At 40.8% G+C, this 12,736-nt stretch overlaps 1 protein-coding gene across 1 annotated transcript in view; it reads right to left on the bottom strand.

The window, feature by feature from the left end:
• LOC126335344 (neuroligin-4, X-linked-like) overlaps nt 1–11,808 on the bottom strand; it is a 397,024-nt gene extending 385,216 nt beyond the window's left edge. The window contains exon 1 of the mRNA XM_049998528.1: nt 11,509–11,808. The gene's annotated coding sequence lies outside the window, so the exon portion shown is untranslated. The remainder of the gene's footprint in view (nt 1–11,508) is intronic.
• Nucleotides 11,809–12,736: the final 928 nt, after the last annotated feature.

The following is a 12,736-nucleotide window of genomic DNA, read 5'->3' as shown; positions in this document are numbered from 1 at the left end:
TGCAAATTCCACATTTCCTCGAAGAAAATGGCAGACGTCTTCAGGTAGTTGAACCTCGCTGACGGTATCGGCACGTCGACGACCCAGTATACAAGGTGTTACAAAAATGTACTGCCAAAGTTTCAGGAAACATTCCTCACACACAAAGAAATAAAATATGTTATGTGGACATGTGTCCGGAAACGCTTACTTTCCATGTTAGAGCTCATTTTAATACTTCTCTTCAAATCACATTAATCATGGAATGGAAACACACAGCATCAGAACGTACCAGCGTGACTTCAAACATTTTGTTACAGGAAATGTTCAAAATGTTCTCCGTTAGCGAGGATACATGAATCCACCCTCCGTCGCATGGAATCCCTGATGCGCTGATGCAGCCATGGAGAATGGCGTATTGTATCACAGCCATCCACTTTTAAATGCCCCCATAAAGGAAAGTCAAGAGGATTGAGGCCAGGGGACCGTGGAGGCCATGGAATTGGTCCGCCTCTTCCAATCTATCGGTCACCGACTCTGTTGTTGAGGAGCGTACGAACACTTCGACTGAAATGTGCAGGAGCTCCATCGTGCATGAACCACATGTTGTGTCGTACTTGTAAAGGCACATGTTCTAGCAGCACAGGTAGAGTATTCCGTTTGCAACCATGATAACGTGCTCCATTGAGCGTAGGTGGAAGAACATACTGACGAAACTAAAATGAGCTCTAACATGGAAATTAAGCGTTTCGGAACACATGTCCACATAACATCTTTTCTTTATTTGTGTATGAGGAATGCTTCCTGAAAGTTTGACCGTACCTTTTTGTGACACCCTGTATAGAACACGTGCGAAGAACGTGCAGGCGCGGAAATCACGCATGCGGAATGATTTGCAGATAGAGCACGCCATACTTAAACGCCCTCTGCCTAAAATCGCAGACGGCTCTCCTGCGCGTGCGCTTTGTTTACTAACAGTACTGCCAGTCCTTACTCACTAAAAAACAATGCTAGACCAAAATTTTGATGGGGATGTTAACTAAAATTTGGAATTTCTCGGTTTTATTTAATAGCAGCCAATGCAAGATGGCAGGCTGTGCTCAGCTGAAATTCCGCATCCCAGTTGATGAGATTATCAGCTGTACGAATATGTATTGCTCCCTTAATGACGCATTCCCCGACAATTACTACGAACTGTGGTATAACTAACTTCGTTGTTCTAGGCGATAACTCATATTTACTTTCATCCAATCTGTTAAGCCGGCCGCGGTGGTCTCGCGGTTCTAGGCGCGCAGTCCGGAACCGTGCGACTGCTACGGTCACAGGTTCGAATCCTGCCTCGGGCATGGATGTGTGTGATGTCCTTAGGTTAGTTAGGTTTACGTAGTTCTAAGTTCTAGGGGACTGATGACCACAGCAGTTGAGTCCCATAGTGCTCAGAGCCATTTGAACCATTTGAACCAATCTGTTAAAACCGTACATTTCGAAGACGAGATCAGTATCGTAGGTTATCACGAGTACGAAGAAGTGACCTGCAGACATTGCCATTCGACTGTCAGTAGCCGGCCGCGGTGGTCTCGCGGTTCTAGGCGATCAGTCCGGAACCGCGCGACTGCTACGGTCGCAGGTTCGAATCGTGCCTCGGGCATGGATGTGTGTGATGTCCTTAGGTTAGTTAGGTTTAAGTAGTTCTAAGTTCTGGGGGACTGATGACACAGCAGTTAAGTCCCATAGTGCTCAGAGCCGTTTTCGACTGTCAGTAGCTTCACATGGATATTTCCATTCCGTGCGCGTCCGCGGCCATGGAGGTGGGTTCATTATATTTAGTAAGTCGGAAATACTCATGGAGAAATTTAACTGTTGTCGGTATTCAGAAACACTGGGTATTACGTACGCTTCACACGAGATGGTGAGTTTGAAAAAAAATTATTTAAGACACGAGAATTATAAAATTATGAAAACGTGTTTGCTTTGTTTCTCGCAGTCGTTTTAACAGAAAACCTATAATGGCAAAGACTGGAATGCTGGGACTTTTTCTGTCATTTACCAGTCAGAATTGGGATGGCTGGGTATTTAAAACTTTACACAAATAGTTAGTTTTATTGATCATTGTTTTATGCGTTTCACACCCTTTTACTGCTGAGACTGACCTGAAGCAAGGGATTTATTATTACTGCAAGATTCTAGTGACACTGAATGAAAGGCTTTTCATCACGTTATTTGCGATTGATAAGCTTAAGGAAAGTAATATACACAAATAACACGTATTACTGTACAACAGCACATAAATCCTCAATAACACATTAAAGAATATAACTTCATTCGTTTAATTCAGTTTCTTGCTAGAACTACTACTCATCGAACGTTTGTTCTGGATCTCACACATAACCTACAACTACATTACGCACACCACGATGTCAATTTTTTTTTTAAAGAAAGATAATTGCGAACTGTTTCAAGTTACCCCGCTGTTTCAAGTAACCCCATTTTACGGTACTGTTTTTACATCATATTCAAAAGAAGAAAAATCTTGTCATACTATTTGATCCTATTACAAAATCTAAGGCGAACTGCGAGTGAATTACACATTTACACAATAACGTCACTGTATATGCAGCTTTATATACACAGATGAAAATTTCACAGCAAATATGCAAAGCACATTCTGTTATTTTTTTTACAGAATGTGCCAAAGTTCCTATACTTTACAATACGCAACACATGCAGAAATGCATTGGTCATGCATACAGCCACCCAACAGGACATTCTGACGTTGCCTCCGTTCTCACATCCTTTCTTGTAGCACGTGTGTAAGTTTCCAGACTCTTGCAATAATAGCAAATGTCTTGCCCCAGGTCAGTGTCAGCATGCAGAGGGTGTGAAATTTATGGTTCAAACGGCTCTGAGCACTATGGGACTTAACTTCTAAGGTCATCAGTCCCCTAGAACTTAGAACTACTTAAACGTAACTAACCTAAGGACGTCACACACATCCATGCCCAAGTCAGGATTCGAACCTGCGACCGTAGCGTGTGAAATTTATAAATCATTATCAGTACAAGAGCCAACGGCCGTGCCGTAGTGCTAACACCAGTTCCTGTCAGATCACCGAAGTTCAGCGCTGTCGGCTTGGCTAATACCTGGATGGCTGCGGCCCAATCTGCCGAGTGCTGTAGGGGGTTGCAGTCAGCTCTTGTGAGGCCAATTGAGGAGGTACTTGATGGGGAAGTAGCGGCTCCGCTCACGAGAACTGCGGAAGACCGGTGTGCTGACCACATGCCACTGCATATCCGCATCCAGGGACGCCTGTGGGCTCCTGATGAAACAGTGGTCGCTCGTTACCGTTGGGCCTTTAATGCTTGTACGGACGAAGTCTAGTATATCTGTACAAGGAAACAATCTGCAGGCTGCAATGGTTTCAATACCCTGACATCCTCGTCCTGATCGGCTGATGTCTAAAAATGTATCTACATTCGTGCTCTAGTTGCTTACAGGTTTTCATTTTAAAACTAACTGCGAGAAACAAATTCGTAATTTTATAACTATCGTTTTTTACCTATTTTTTCAAACTCACCATAACATACGTAGTCCATGTACTACCGAGTACTTTTGGATACACAAAACAGTTTAGTTTTTCAATGATTATTCCTGAATTGTTAAGTGTAATAAACCCATTTCCGTGACCAAGGACGCACAATGTGTGTCTATTGCCACTCAAATGACAATAGCCACTGCCGAAGAACTGTGACATCACTCGAGCGCCTAATGTAGCACCATGTTCAGACTCACTTAAATCTTGATAACCTACTGCAGCAGCAGTAACCGATGGAACAACTGCGCCATACACTTGTCTTATATAGACGTTGCCGACCGCAACGTCGTTTTCTACCTGTTTACGTCACTCTGTACTTGAATACGCATGCTTATACCAGTTTCTTTGGCGCTTCAGTGTACATGAACAAATTTGAATAATATACGTTTTTTTGTTTTCAAAGCGCTCAAATCAGTTCATTTTCTATTATGTTAGATAGCACTGAAAAACCTTCTGTAAAGTGCACTCATTACCAAGTTTTGTTGTGAACGCAGCTAGCCCTTCATTTTGAGTGCTCATCTGTCTTATTCATGAAGTAGACTGTTACATATTTATACGGTTAACTGTCATGGTGTTAAATAGTAAAAAGAAAGAAAACAAGTCAGAGAACGGAGGTGGCAGTGATAGATGAAGTACGGGTGCATTTTATAACCTCATATATTTGACGGGATGTGTACACTATCATCACATTTTAGTTAAGAAAAGGCAAAGCATGTCATCGACAGTAAAATATTAAGACAAGCAGAGTTATTGCTGAGACCTTTCTGAGAATCTGTATTCCCCACATCAATACTATTAATTCAGAATCTCACAATCTGCATACCCAAAGAATAATGAGATCAACCGACTAAAAAGTATAGTAATGACGTCTGAGGCGTTGAAATATGTTACTCTTACGAGGTTAACACAGCGAGTCAACTGGAATTTGCATACAGTAATGGCAAATTACACAACAAACTGAAGGCTTGGGGAGAAGTAACTAGTCATTCATTCACCCACCAAAAAGATATGACCCCTCGGAAGTTGAAGAAATAGAGCAGTTTCTCAGATCTCACATAGAATTTCCCTGGAGTGGACTATCTTAGATGGGAGTAAACTAATCTATCACGTTACGTATATATTTTTGTATTATACTACAAGGCCCTACACTTGTTCCATTAAGTGTTCGAATTTTAGCTACAGTATTCGGCTAACTTCATCGTAATGTTAATGTTGTTGTTGTTGTTGTGGTCTTCAGTCCTGAGACTGGTTTGATGCAGCTCTCCATGCTACTCTATCCTGTGCAAGCTTCTTCATCTCCCAGTACCTACTGCAACCTACATCTTTCTGAATCTGCTTAGTGTACTCATCTCTCGGTCTCCCTCTACGATTTTTACCCTCCACACTGCCCTCCAATGCTAAATTTGTGATCCCTTGATGCCTCAAAACATGTCCTACCAACCGATCCCTTCTTCTAGTCAAGTTGTGCCATAAACTTCTCTTCTCCCCAATCCTATTCAATACCTCCTCATTAGTTACGTGATCTATCCACCTTATCTTCAGTATTCTTCTGTAGCACCACATTTCGAAAGCTTCTATTCTCTTCTTGTCCAAACTAGTTATCGTCCATGTTTCACTTCCATACATGGCTACACTCCAAACAAATATTTTCAGAAATGACTTCCTGACACTTAAATCTATATTCGATGTTAACAAATTTCTCTTCTTCAGAAACGCTTTCCTTGCCATTGCCAGTCTACATTTTATATCCTCTCTACTTCGACCATCATCAGTTATTTTACTTCCTAAATAGCAAAACTCCTTTACTACTTTAAGTGTCTCATTTCCTAATCTAATTCCCTCAGCATCACCCGATTTAATTTGACTACATTCCATTATCCTCGTTTTGCTTTTGTTGATGTTCATCTTATATCCTCCTTTCAAGACACTGTCCATTCCGTTCAACTGCTCTTCCAAGTCCTTTGCCGTCTCTGACAGAATTACAATGTCATCGGCGAACCTCAAAGTTTTTACTTCGTCTCCATGAATTTTAATACCTACTCCAAATTTTTCTTTTGTTTCCTTTACTGCTTGCTCAATGTACAGATTGAATAACATCGGGGAGAGGCTACAACCCTGTCTCACTCCTTTCCCAACCACTGCTTCCCTTTCATGCCCCTCGACTCTTATGACTGCCATCTGGTTTCTGTACAAATTGTAAATAGCCTTTCGCTCCCTGTATTTTACCCCTGCCACCTTTAGAATTTGAAAAAGAGTATTCCAGTCAACATTGTCAAAAGCTTTCTCTAAGTCTACAAATGCTAGAAACGTAGGTTTGCCTTTTCTTAATCTTTCTTCTAAGATAAGTCGTAAGGTCAGTATTGCCTCACGTGTTCCAACATTTCGACGGAATCCAAACTGATCCTCCCCGAGGTCCGCATCTATCAGTTTTTCCATTCGTCTGTAAAGAATTCGCGTTAGTATTTTGCAGCTGTGACTTATTAAACTGATAGTTCGGTAATTTTCACATCTGTCAGCACCTGCTTTCTTTGGGATTGGAATTATTATATTCTTCTTGAAGTCTGAGGGTATTTGGCCTGTCTCATACATCTTGCTCACCAGCTGGTAGAGTTTTGTCATGACTGGCTCTCCCAAGGCCGTCAGTAGTTCTAATGGAATGTTGTCTACTCCGGGGGCCTTGTTCCGACTCAGGTCTTTCAGTGCTCTGTCAAACTCTTCACGCAATATCGTATCACCCATTTCGTCTTCATCTACATCCTCTTCCATTTCCATAATATTGTCCTCAAGTACATCACCCTTGTATAAACCTTCTATATACTCCTTCCACCTTTCTGCTTTCCCTTCTTTGCTTAGAACTGGGTTGCCATCTGAGCTCTTGATATTCATACTCGTGGTTCTCTTCTCTCCAAAGGTCTCTTTAATTTTCCTGTAGGCAGTATCTATCTTACCCCTAGTGAGATAAGCCTCTACATCCTTACATTTATCCTCTAGCCATCCCTGTTTAGCCATTTTGCACTTCCTCTTGATCTCATTTTTGAGACGTTTGTATTCCTTTTTGCCTGCTTCATTTACTGCATTTTTATATTTTCTCCTTTCATCAATTAAATTCAATATTTCTTCTGTTACCCAAGGATTTCTAGCAGCCCTCGTCTTTTTACCTACTTGATTCTCTGCTGCCTTCACTACTTCATCCCTCAGAGCTACCCATTCTTCTTCTACTGTATTTCTTTCCCCCATTGCTGCCAATTGTTCCCTTATGCTCTCCCTGAAACTCTGTACAACCTCTGGTTCTTTCAGCTTATCCAGATCCCATGTCCTTAAATTCCCACATTTTTGCAGTTTCTTCAGTTTTAATCTACAGGTCATAACCAATAGATTGTGGTCAGAGTCCACATCTGCCCCTGGAAATGTCTTACAACTTAAAACCTGGTTCCTAAATCTCTGTTATACGGCACACGAAAACTGAAGTACCGGTTTTTAATATTAATTAGACAAGGATGCCAGTGAACCATAAGATTCGAAAGGTATTTTGCCACAGGTGTGCACACGGAAAATATCAAAAGCGCACGCAGCCGTCAAGAGTGGTAAAAATCAATAGATGCTTTCATACTCATACCAACAATAATACATTCTTTATCACGCATTAAAATTTTCAGTAAGTGAAGATCGAAAACTGAGGCACTACCAACTTCTGCCCTGCATGCCAATCAGGTGCTGTGGTTCATATGACAGACGAACGTAACAATGTTTGATGAAATCGGATTCCCGACACATCGTGTTTACATGGTTCACTTTCAGTAAAACATTCATACTAGACAGCTACAATGTGACAACTGCTAGGTCCATAATGTTGCCAGCCGTGGAAAACAAAACATCGTAGTAACGATGTCTGCAAACAACACTAACGGCGTCCTTATTTCGCTTACATTTCTGAAAGAATAACTTGGTGGTCATTTACCGCCGATACCAGAAAATCTGTAGTAAGTTCCTACTTTTTAATTTCTTCGTTTTGAATAACTACGAATTCCTACTTCTATAATTATAAGTAAAGTATATTTCTAGGCTGTGCCTAGAAGGAGAATGCTAACGGGTCGCAGTGAAAGCTGCGAAGTCAGACAAAGTTTTTGCGAGGAGAAAGAAACCGGAAATGATAATGCAACTGTTTTATTTAACGTTACATTTACTGGTGCACTAAAGCCAATTACACGTAATTTTGAAACTACATGGCGGTCTGATTGATCTGCACTGCAAGTTTCTTAATGCCAAACATTCCGCATCAGAGGTACCTTACTGTACACGAACAACGGGATTCACATTGTGATTTCATAAGGGAAACAATTTACCGGCCTTAACAAAAAATGTGCTACTGTCAGCATTTGCTGTGGTCAGTTCTGATACGAAAATTTTATTTGGAGCGTATCACACACGACTTTTTTATCATAGGTCAGGTCCAATGACTTCTGCGTATGGTCGTTTACTATATTATACAGAATTATATTCCTATGACACTGCTGTCGACCCGCCAGGTTAGCCGAGAGCGCTTCCTGGACTCGGGTAGGCGCGCCGGCCAGCCTGGATGTGGTTTCTAGGCATTTTTCCACATCCCCTAGGTGAATACCGGGCTAGTCCCAAACTCCCGCTTCAGTTACACGACTCACAGACATTTGAAAATACATCCGTACTTTTCCATTATTTACACTAGACGCAGACAGATGAGGTACTCTGATTCTGTCCTTGGGGGACAGGAACGGCATCCGGACACCCCTTCCAATTAACATGCCAAATCCGATTTAACCACGCCAATGCGGGACAAAGGCGATAGCGATAGACATTGACACTGCTGTTCGCTATAGAGCACATACTGAATGGCCAATCATATGGGTCGTGTAGTAATAATAACAATGTATGAAATTGCTATTGAATTAGAACGCCTTAATCGTTTTGTGCATTCTTTCACCGTGATGAAAGATTACTTGCAAGAGTCGAAAATAAAAAAATTGTGTGGTTATACAGTTAATAAAAATTTAGACCTTTGGCGTCACAATGACGCAATTCGTACTGCTGTGGTCTCTTTTTTTACTCAACTGATGGTGAGCCTCCATTCGAAGTAAGTCTGGCGATTTTTTTTAAAGGAACTCTGATACAGTCACAAAATCTCTGTTTTACGTTCGTCACTGGATCAATTCGCATATCCATTATGATTTTCTAATAGAGATACTGGGTGGCATGTTAACGTGTTCCACAATGCACCATGTATCTCCACTGCGAGACTGCATGGAAATGAAGTTACAATGAGTGTCGACCACAGGCGATACTAACGTTAGTTCATACTTGAAAAAGCACGTTTTACCATTTCACTTTATAAGTTGCTGTGGCAAAGTTCCGTGTACTTTCTGTTGCAGCTGCGAAGATAGTATTACTAATAGCGACACATAACCTCTATACATCTCATATCAAATTCAAACAGCAGCCGAAATGTACTGCGCAGCAGTTAAGAGTAACTCACTGGAAATTCCTGCCACTTAGTTATATAACTGTAACCCTGTCTGCTGAATTCAGTAGTGAAAAATAAGTGACATATAACCGTCAAAATAACTAATATACAAAATAACTTTGGCCGTAATAAGTGATACTAAGAACGGAACAGCCACGACATTATGTTTCGTTTTTGTCACAGCAATAGGAGCGCTCCAAGCGGCCAGCAAGCGACACTCCTGAATACGATATCGTATGACTCCGAATACGGGTTATATTGATTTTTAATAGAGCTTTTACAAAGTGTGTGTAACTAAAAAATGTCACATTTGCCGTTATTTAGTTTCGTAAGGACCTAAGAGGCACGAAACGGATCATTCAGGACAGATTACATACGATTTTCTTGTAATGTACAGACCTTTGCTCAATAATATTGTTTTCCTTTAATGACAAAAACTTGCTAGCAAATACCAGAACAGAAAGACGTTGTACGTCTCTCCAAAAGTGCAGACTATTGTTCGCTACACATCCGGCCAAATCAGTGAATGTGGAAGGTAGGAAACCTATAGGGAATGCAAGACCTACTTTATTGAACGTACCAAATAATGCACAACTGTAGCTTAAGGAAAAACCACAAAAATGGGATAATAAATAGTTCACAACACCGAAACTATTTTCCAGGACCGTAGAAACCAATTCCACAAACTTGTTAAATCTGAACCAAAAACAGCAAGAACCAACACGTTCGCTTTTGAAGCAAAAATAATTATATTTACAAAAATATTCGTGTATAAAGTCGAGTGAAGTGTAAGAATGGTCGAATCATTAGACTCCACCAAATTTTATTTCAGTGTCGTGGAAAATGCTTTGTTAACAGACACCAACATAAATAGGCCTCTATGCCTCTCATGCATGACGTGTGTGTGTGTTTTTATATACTGTTGCTTTCTGCATAATAAGTGCAAATATACACACGATCGAATGTATTTCTTCATGAATAAGACGTAGCTTAATGTCACCGAATCAGAGTGATTCGTCTATTTTTAAATGTATTTCACGAAAATACGTGTGCATTAGTAATTTACTAAAGCATGGCCAAAAAATATAACTTAATAAATGATGCAGAAAATAATCTTAAAAGCACATTATCCTTACGACACTTAAGTGTGTCCTGACTGTATTAGACTGCGGTATAAAGTCCTCTAAACGGAGACTATAAACCACCGCAATATAAACTTCAGCAGAGGAAACTTCAGCAGAGGAAACTACAATACTGTTCAAGGCATGTAATAATAGACATATAAGATGTAACAACAGACATAATAGATATATATATTACAGGACAAAACTTCACGGTAAAAAAAGTGACAAGAAGATTCCATCAAAAGACCAAATGAAATGGCAGTAAATGCTGTTTAATGATTAAGCCTACTTAATTTGCATGGCTGGTAAGGAAAGAAGCAACGCCATAGATTAGTTGCGAGCAAAGTTAAGTGTCTGTCATACGACCAAAGAGTTCCGTTACAGATCGAAAAAGAGAAGCATTTCAAAACTGTTAATATCAAAACGTGTATTAAATATAAAGTTATTAACACAGACTCGCAGATAACTTAAGCTTATATATCTGAAGGAGATTAATCGTTACCTTTAAGAAATTAAACGCCCTATATTTAGAATAAATATTACACACAGCTCTTTAATAACTGTGTAATACGAGTAATTTGAAAACAAATCAAGAAATGTGGATCAATAGATGCACCCCGTCCCCTCTAGATTTATGATTCAGCACAGTATGAAATTTTTATAGTTCGTGTTCACTTCCCACTATTCAATACGTGAACCAACAGCAACATGCGCACGAAAAACCGCCATCACAGTAAGTGCACTTTACTAAAATTACAGGTGCGGCTGTTACGTCATACATAAGCAAGCATTAGTTGTGTACGAGACAAAGCGCTTTTCTTTACGAAGACTTTTATGCATTTTTGTACATGTGCTGATTCCGCAGAATCTACACGATCACTGTGTGACGTCTCAACTATCCCCTATTTTTAAAAGGCAACACGAAGTTATTTCACCGAGAAATATCAACACGACTATCATTTGTGAGTGCGAATATTTTCCCAGGCAGTAAGTATACAGACGACTGTAATCGCTCAAAGGGTACAAATATGCAATATCAGGTCGAAGCTGTGGAAATTAATAGCAAATCTGGAAAAAATGCATGGCATTTGTGGAACTAGAAACATAATGCAATAAAAATGACATAGCATTACTTTAGCCTCAGGTCCCATGGGTTTCCAACTGGACTCTCATGTTAGTCGAACATCTGAGTAGGCATTAAGATGATGAAACATTACAAATTCTATCATGCGTAAACGTATTTAACTTCTTCATTAGAAACAAGACAGCCTATGCAGCAGTCATCATGTGACAGATTTTGCTTGGTGTTTTTCACTTACTTCTTTGTTGGCTTTGTAACGTCCGCGTTATTGCCACCGCCTCTGCTGCGTACTACCGCCATCTTGACAATAATAAATCTCTGGTGTTCAACAAAATAATTCTATTTCAGAGATTAATCAATTCGAATCAGCGAAGGTATCTTCTCTTATCGCTCTGGTGCCAGTTCCTTTCACGCAGTGAACATTCACGAAGCACGACCAATTCGTCACAATACTCCCGTTTTGCATTTGACATGTTTTTCTGACAATGGCGATGCTACAACAGTTCTTGCTGATGTTAATGCAAGAGCTAGTACAACGCGACTGGTAGATGTTTACCGTCGAGCGGCGAGGGCGCTGCACTCCGTCGATACCTCGAAATAGAACTGGCACGACCGTTGGGGAGAAGGGGGAACTGCAGGTACACTCTGTTCCAGCACGTTATTGACACCAGTGATCTCCGCCGTGATCATACCACGTTCTTAATACACTAGCGCCATTGCGTTACATTCTGAAAATCAACATGATTGTAGCCTATATATAATTCACATAGTAATTAGTAACTCGGCTGTGCCATACCGGGACCAGCACTGTACAAAGACTCTACCTGCCATTCTTCGCTCGTACCCCCCCCCCCCCCCCTCGCCCCTCACCCCTGTTGTCTGCGGCCAGTCCCGTAAGAGCTCACGCGATGTAATTCATTCAGACAGCTCTTGTTAGCTATATATTCCTCCAACAGATGCCACTCCATGAAACTGACATTTAGACGGTCCATGCGCGGAGCGACTGAAAAAAGAACGCAAGTGGCAGGCAACCTACGTGGACCACTGGTTTCCGCCCAGCTGGCAACGCAGTTTCGCAACCCATAAATGAAAAACAACAGATTCCACGTGCAAGTGTGGAGGACAGGGATTAGTGTTTCTCGCATCCTTTGGGTACACTTAGCATGTCATAATGCACAGATTCAGGTCCAGAGGAAGCTATGGTTCGCTGCTATTATTACATACGAATAATAAAACGAAGGAAACTCTTTATTTATCCTTACATCCAAAGAAGTATAAACTGAGGATTGTATGTGGCAACCAAGGACTGCAAGACAGATTCGGAGCGCATAACTTTTTATAGAACGACTAAACAGTGTTACAATGATTTGGTGCAGTTGACTTCTTCCACTATAACACATCGTTCACATCGTTACTATCATTATGAGAACCCAAAGAACATGAGGTTTTTTATGGACTACACGGAA

Source organism: Schistocerca gregaria, chromosome 2, assembly GCF_023897955.1.
Source record: "Schistocerca gregaria isolate iqSchGreg1 chromosome 2, iqSchGreg1.2, whole genome shotgun sequence".
Classification (NCBI taxonomy): domain Eukaryota; kingdom Metazoa; phylum Arthropoda; class Insecta; order Orthoptera; family Acrididae; genus Schistocerca; species Schistocerca gregaria.
The sequence above is the reverse complement of the archived record's forward strand: the minus strand, read 5'-3'. Positions and strand labels throughout refer to the sequence as shown.